This window comes from Punica granatum, chromosome 8 (assembly GCF_007655135.1).
Source record: "Punica granatum isolate Tunisia-2019 chromosome 8, ASM765513v2, whole genome shotgun sequence".
Classification (NCBI taxonomy): Eukaryota; Viridiplantae; Streptophyta; class Magnoliopsida; order Myrtales; family Lythraceae; genus Punica; species Punica granatum.
The window spans coordinates 14,509,993-14,517,695 of record NC_045134.1 but is presented as its reverse complement, the minus strand read 5'-3'; the positions used below and the strand labels follow the sequence as shown (position 1 = coordinate 14,517,695).

Sequence of the window (7,703 nt, the reverse complement as noted above, 5' to 3'; positions counted from 1 at the left end):
ATCATCTCCTTTCTCGAATAAAAAGTTGCTATCCTCTCATAGAAGACACCTTCTTCTTCTTCAAGGTCAATGACCTATGAAACTCCTGCAAAATTTACCCGAAACTAGAGATTTAAATCGCACAACATTTAATCATGCTCTAATCCTTGACTATAATCGCTTACTACAGTCTTTAAAGCAAGGATGATAGCGTCTCCAGCTATCTTCTGAGGTGAGGCTAAGAAATACAAACAAATTAATGGCGAGTGATCTGAAGAGTCGGAACTATACCTTCTAGCTAGGGGTGATCGGTTCCGGGTACCCTGTTTTTTTCACGATACCTGGACCCTACCCTGTAAGGGACCGGTTCCAAGATTTTGGAACCAGACCCTACCCTGTTGAATCCTGGACCCGGAACCTGTATTATACCACAGGTTCCGGATACCCTGTTGGAACCTGTAAATTTTTTTGTCTCGTAAATAAAATAGAAAATATCACACCCATAATCAGTAATCACGGCAAATATAATATCGACATAAATTTAGATTAATCCACAACAATAAAAAATAATATGTCTCATCAATCCATCCATAATACGATCTCACATAACAAAATGTAATATTTCCTCACAATACGTCCATAATGGACTAATACGGTCCACAAACTAAAAAATTTATCTATCCAAAAGTAGACAAATCACACTCCTAATATCCTCACTTGATCTCCCACTCGAATGTGCCAAAATTTTGTAATTTAATTCCAGCACTCCAGCATGGTGCGCTTCTATGCTTCCACTGGAGTAGCTTCTTCACTGGCACTGCCATTCTCATCTTCCTCACCACTGCAAACCAATAGAAAACTGAATGAGACTTGTCCATTCTCAATAAAATCGGACGGGGAACAACAAGTGCATGGAGAACGAATAGAGCATATCTTGTCTCAGCAAATCTATTGAGCCCAACCCAACCAAGCAAACATAAAAGAAGAAAGAACACTGCAGCCGCTGTCAAGAGCATGACGAACCATCTTGGATGAAAAGATGCACAAATCATTTCTTTGATGGCGATTCGTGTTTATTTCGCTAATATTACCTTGTAGTTGCTCCACACATTAATCCATCATAATCTCCGTCATGGTGCCGCTGAGTTCTATAAAAATAAAATCACATGAAAATAAAAAGTTAAAAGAGCAAAGAAGCTAACAACTAACACCGACCAGTTACCTCACCCTTCTAAAAGAGATTAAAAAGACATTAGATATAAAGAGCTGAACTATCAGGCCAATTCCGATCAGCAAATAGCTCAGAACCAAAGAGAGCAGTCTGAGCTCATCCAGAAGTCCCAAATAAAACTGTCTGGTAAATGCCCTCAGATCTCATAGCTTTCAACAAATCATTTGCAGCATTAAGCAATGGAATTCATCATAAGCTCATCCACCCTCACCAGCTTGCCCCTACTCGCATAAACGCACGCACACACGCCCCAGCACGTAAGCACACGGACAAACACACGCCCGCATTCACACACACACACACACACACACACACAAGCACGTATAGATAGATAGATAGATAGATAGATAGATAGATAGATAGATAGAGAGAGAGAGAGAGAGAGAGAGAGCGGCCGCGGCAAAGGATGAAATTGCTAATGACGAACAATGACCACGCAACCGCTCAAGATTAACATGTTTTTCCATCATTGGGCAAGAACAGAACAGACCAGAACAGAACGAATCCTCAAGAAGGGAAGTAATGAAGTCAAGAAAATCTCAAGGCATCGACACATCGATCAGACCCTAAACCTAAGAAAAGGTTGCAGCTTGTCCGGATAGCTAATTGGTTAAGCTTTTCCAGATACAGCTCATGAAAAGCAATGATTTTTCTAGGGTTCATGAAGCGAGAACACCCTCAAATCTCATAGCTTTGAACAAATCATCTGCGGCATTAAAGCGCAGCCAGCGCCAATCGCCCTCAGCTCACCGCCACCGCACCGAAGACCGTGCAAGTGCGTGCGATACTGGACAAATTTCCAGTAAAGAAGCGGAGGCAGAGGCATTGAAGACAAAATCAGACATGGTAATGAAAAATCTGGAGGACTTACAATCGCAGCAATGTTACAGAAAAAACTGCTTTTGTAAAGAGATGAGGCAAAATCTCACCGGTAAAGAGAGATTCAAGGAGAGTCGGAGCCGGAGAGTCGGAGACGAAAGGCGAGTGACGGAGAGGAACTACAGGGAGAGGGAGTACAGAGTCGATTTAGGGTTTAAGACTATAGCGGCTGCCGGCTAGAGGCTGAGACGAAAGCTGAGCTTTACCTTGTTCCTTCATGTCTTCCCAATCCCGACTGATATTGTCATATTGAGGGTAACTTTACCCCCTTTTTTTTTAAAAGTAATTACCATCCGGTTCCAGTTCCGGTTTTGGATACCCATAGGCTGGAACCGGAACCGGAACCGGATTTCACCGGTTCCTTATTTTGATACCCGGACCCTACCCTATTTTCAATACGAGCTACCTGGACTCTACCCTACCGGGTAGGTTCCGACCGATTCCGGGTATACCCAGTATCCGTGCACACCCCTACTTCTAGCGAGCCTCACAACCACCTTAGGCATTTGCTCATGTAAAATTCTACGAGGCCTATAAGCGATTGGGCCCATTTCCAATCCAAAAACTCAAGCTAATAGATTGTGGTACCTAATCTCCTTATAAATCCATTAGATTCTTCCTAGTTTTTCCGTGTGAGATTTTTTTACTTTTAACACCTGCTCTCACGTGGCAACGTGTGGCTTTGACATTTACCCACACGTGCCATATAGACTTGAACAACCCGACCTCAAGAACTAATTACGAGCCGAGATTGGACTTCCGTGCTCGGGAGGAAGGGGGACGACAATTGACAATGGGGCCAAGCTTGGGCCGAACTAAGATGAGACGGGTTTCTCTCCGCACTCAGATTTCAAAGAGACCACGAGTTTCACACTCGGGCCAAACTTGGGCGCACTTCAGCTGCCCATCGACAAAGAGACATTTCAAATGGCGTGATATGAGCCCACACACATGTGCGCGGAAGCATTACTCGCTCTGATACCATGTAAAATTCTACGGGGCCTATATGCGATTGGGCTCATTTCCAGTCCAAAAACTCGAGCTAATAGATTGTGGTACCCAATCTCCTTATAAACCCATTAGATTCTTCTTAGTTTTTCCGTGTGAGATTTTTTACTTTCAACAGCTCAAGCACAGGCTTTGCTTTGAAACCTTAATTCCCTTATCAGTAATTCATCTACTTTCCTAGGATTACCTCGAATCGTACCGGAGAAACCATATTTCTAATATGCAGGATTCTCATAAGAGGCAAGCACAAAGCATAGGTAGGTTAGCTCCTAATATTGAAGAGACTATTGTGAGTTCCAAACCCTTAGCCTAGAAGGAGGAAACTTAGAACATCATTGAAAGAGAGAGTGTCTATTAAAAAATACTTTTCATTCCTTGATCTCAATACAAAGTGGGGGTGCCATTATATAGGCACAACTTACGCATAAGTACAAATAGATATTTTGATTATCGTGGCCGACTTAGGCATGTCTGACAACAGACTGATAACACACCGATGACGTACATTAATAATGCATACATAGATAGCTTTGCGGGACAGCTTGGCAAAATCTCCTTTATGACTCACCCCCCATGGAATGGTGAATGGGATGGTGACATGTTTGGGTCTGACCACTCAGAGCCAGTGTCAAATTCGTACCACCACGGCTTTAGGAAAGGCAACTATTCCGCTATGTCCAACCGCCCATCATTTGTCATGTGATGCCAACAATCATCATTAATTATGCGCTGCCAATCTGTCCACTGGGCTACGTGTTTGCAGTATTACAAGAGGAACTTGATCCTACTTGGCTGATAGCTAATGATGAGTCAGGTGGTGGTAGAGTTGGGTCCACTTACATAACATGATTTAGATCAAGGGATTTGAATCTTAGGAATCTAATGGAGGGATCTGATGGCCCTGTTTTTTTTTAGGTAAATTCTGATGGCCCCGTTATACTCCTGCAATGCTTGTTGAATTGCCGATCTAATCTGCTAATAGTTTGCTGCATAATCCCATCGCACCTCTATGGTAGTAGGTGACCATATGACTCAGGGAATTGCTCCATTCTTTTCACATATTACCCTTTGAAACTCTAGGTACTAGACTTTGAGATAGATAATATCTGTAGGAAGAGTTTTCCAAACTTCAGAAGAGTAGGTCCATTGGGAACATGCCGGCGCTCCTTGTGCTCTGGGAGGTCTTCCTCAAGGTCGCACCATACTCTGCGATTGTCTGAAAATAATAATGGTGCACCTGGCAGCAGAGAATAAGGAGGTACCTTTTGAGATTCTTCCTCAAAGAGCTGCTTCCACTGTTGAATATAATGAAACCATTCTAAAAATTTAATAAAATGAGTGTTTGAATTTCCATCTTCAGTGGCGTAGCTTAGTGTCTTTGTGTCAGGGAGATTCCGGTTAAGGAAGTTGAGCATCCACTCTAAATGAAACTGAATTTTGATGGAGTAGTTGTGGCATAAATATCAAAACAACCATTTCATGTCTTTAGGATAAGGCATGTTGAACAAAAGTTGGAATGGGTGGATGAAAGGATATCGTGGGTGCATCCCGAAGGGATGAAGAGTAAGGCCTCCGTGGGTTCAGAAGATCTTTAATTGGTACTCCTAGATGAATTCTTTGGATCTCAAGAGAAAGGTCTCTGTCCTGACTAACTCCGTTACCTTAAAGGGAATGCACCTCTAAGATTTCCGGGTGTTCCTACTCTCTAATGCGCTTCTGCGGCTTGGATCTATGCCTGAAGGGTTGTGAACATACAGATTATAGGAATGACGGGAGGAATTTGCCTGATTAATGACTAATCCTTCGTTGAGAGGAAATTAGCAAGAGTGTTGTGCTTCCCTTTGATGTGTTTAACCTCAAAATCATACTTAGAGAACCATTCGGCCCATCTAAGCAATTGGGGATGAGTCACTTGCTTTTGCTTAAACTAAATCATCTTAGAGAAGGAAAGCATATCCATCTCGACTGAACTTATGCCTAATCAAATAGAACTCGAACTTCTGTATCCTATACTTGACCACCAAAATTTTCTTGAACATAGAATGATAATGTTGTTCTAACGGAATAAATCTCCCATCCCTATATCCACAGATGTAACGCTTGTTATTCAGTTCATCTATCAGGACGGCACCCAGTACTTATCACTTGCATCTGTTTGGAGTATGTGTCTTCCTATAGAAGGAATCTAGAGAGGAGATAGAGATTGTATCCGGGCCTTGAGCTCTTGAACTATCTTGGTCTGCAATGGCCCCCCGTGATGGGGCATCCTTCTTGAGCATCTTTTCGAGCGAGCGAATGAGTCGAGCAATCTTTGGAAGAAAATCCCTGAGATGATTAACTGTCCCAATAAACTATTGGATCTGCTTCTAGGCCTTCCACAATTAGTAAGGAGAAACTCGATTAAGTCCCAATTTAGTCGATTGGAGCTCATTTAACCGAAGATTTGTGGTAGAGCAAAGTAAAACCTACTGGACCAGAGGTAGGTCGACTTCAAATCTGAGCCCTTTGGCTCGGCTTTGGGGCTGCTAACTCCTCTTTCTTGGTCCTTTACTCCCGTTATGTACATATCTCCTAAAAATCAAGATTTTTGATTATTTTCATGATGATTGATCATAGGCTAGATGTAGATACGCCTAGTATCATGTTCACAGGATGTTCTAGAATATGATTAGGACGTCTATTACGTGTATATACAGCAAGATTAGTTAAATCATGCTAAAAATGCCTTGATTCCGAGTGATTAGTGCCCCCATAGGATTCATTGAGTAGTGGCATGTTAATTAGGCTCTAATTTGGTTTAATATTGCTTAATTACTTGTGATAACATTCTGGTCACGTGGTAATTTAGCCCAATTTGTGGTCAACTAGGCTTAATTTGGCTATAATTGTGTGTAATCAGATTAATTATGAACTTGTCTATGAATAATTAGGCTTGAATTAGCTTAATTAGTCAAAATTAACATGGAATTGAATTTTTGTACATTTGATTTGTGGCCAATTGGACTTAATTAGGGGAATTAACTTCTTATTGCTCAGGATTAGGCTTAATTAGGTTTAATTTGCCTTAATTAGCTTAAAATTGATCTCTCAAGCATGCTGGAAATTTTTTGCTAAGTTGACCCGAGAGTCAGTTGGTTGATTTAGGGGTCAATTATGCTTGATTATGGACTAATTGTATTAATTAGTCAACTTCCTTAGGTAATAAGGCCTAATTGTGGCCAATCGCTTCTATTCTTGCTTCAATTGATGAATAGAGCCCTTGATTGTATGAATGGCAATGTGGCTGAGTGGTTTAGTGTCCAATTAGGTTCGATTTTACTCGATTAGAATCTAATTGGGATTAATCATACCAATTTAGGTGAAATTAACCTAATTAGTTTCAGCCTTAGGAATTGGAGTCTAATTGAGTCTAATTGAATGTCCATGGGCTTGATTAGTGTAAATAACCACTCTTGTGTATATGACAGAATATGTGTATGTATAATTGAGTCAAAATCAGTTAAACGTGAAATTTGTGTATTAATTTGTAATATTCATGTAAACTTGGCCGAAATACACGGGACTATGGGTAATTTTATACTAATTAGAGCATCTTAGGTCCTTAGGAAGGTCTACATGACCTTGAAGGAGGGGTCATTAGGACTTGGGGTCCCTTAAACTGGTTAAGGTCAATCACTTGACTCTATTTGGGGATTAATTGAATAAAAATCCAAATTGGAGTGTAAATTGTTTGAAAGTCGTTAATCATGTATAGTGACACCAATCATGGGGATATAGAGAATTGAACCCACTAATCAAATCCTATGATTCAAATTGAAGGTCAAATTGACACCGAGGAGATTATGACCATTTTTTTAGATTTTGGGGAAATAGCTAAGACATGTCCATGTGGCCCTAATAGTAAAAATGGGTTAAAAATGTGAATAAAAGATGTAGTTATAGGAAAATATACTTATAATTTTTTTAGGTTGGGGGCTCTAGGCCCATTTTTAGGTCCGCTCTGCCCATTGTGTGAATGTTAGCCTGAATGTATGGCCCGCATGTATGATGGCCTGAATGTATGGCCCATTTATATTTTAACCTGAAGGTATGACCAGTTTTATTTTCGGCCCAAATTTGTGATATGTTTTCAGAGTCGGTTGTATAATTTATATATAAGCACGTGGATCATGTGCAAAGCCCTCAGACTCATTTCTTTGGTTCATAAACCAAGTCAAATTTAAATCCTTAGGCGGTTAGTGTCTTAACCCCATAGGTGACCTAGGTGGTTCACCAACCAAATAAACAGTGTTATGTTGACTTCAATTTTATTGGGTTCCAGGCATACACGGACTCACTGAATTCTAAGTTGGGACGGAGGCCTAAAAACCACGCCTGTTGCCAACAATATTTAGACAGATGCATGTCAATGCTGCCATTTTTTTTTTGCTAAATAATTATGGTAAGCAGCAGTGATGGCGACAATGCCGCCCCCGACTATGCAATGGTTGGACTCTCATGTTCAACCACAAACATATTAGACGAATTAAACAACCAGCGCCAACACTGATCCCATCATGGTAGCACTAGGGGTTTCACATAAGCCGAAGATTATCTCAGGCCGAAG

At 41.0% G+C, this 7,703-nt stretch overlaps 1 long non-coding RNA gene across 1 annotated transcript; it reads right to left on the bottom strand.

Annotated features, from left to right (window-relative positions):
* Window positions 1–489: 489 nt before the first annotated feature.
* Window positions 490–2,316, bottom strand: LOC116187046. Its single transcript, XR_004151965.1, has 3 exons — window positions 2,140–2,316; window positions 1,071–1,127; window positions 490–820 (listed from the first exon to the last, which is right to left on the bottom strand). It is a non-coding gene; the product is annotated as an uncharacterized LOC116187046 (long non-coding RNA).
* Between the last annotated feature and the right edge of the window lie 5,387 nt (window positions 2,317–7,703).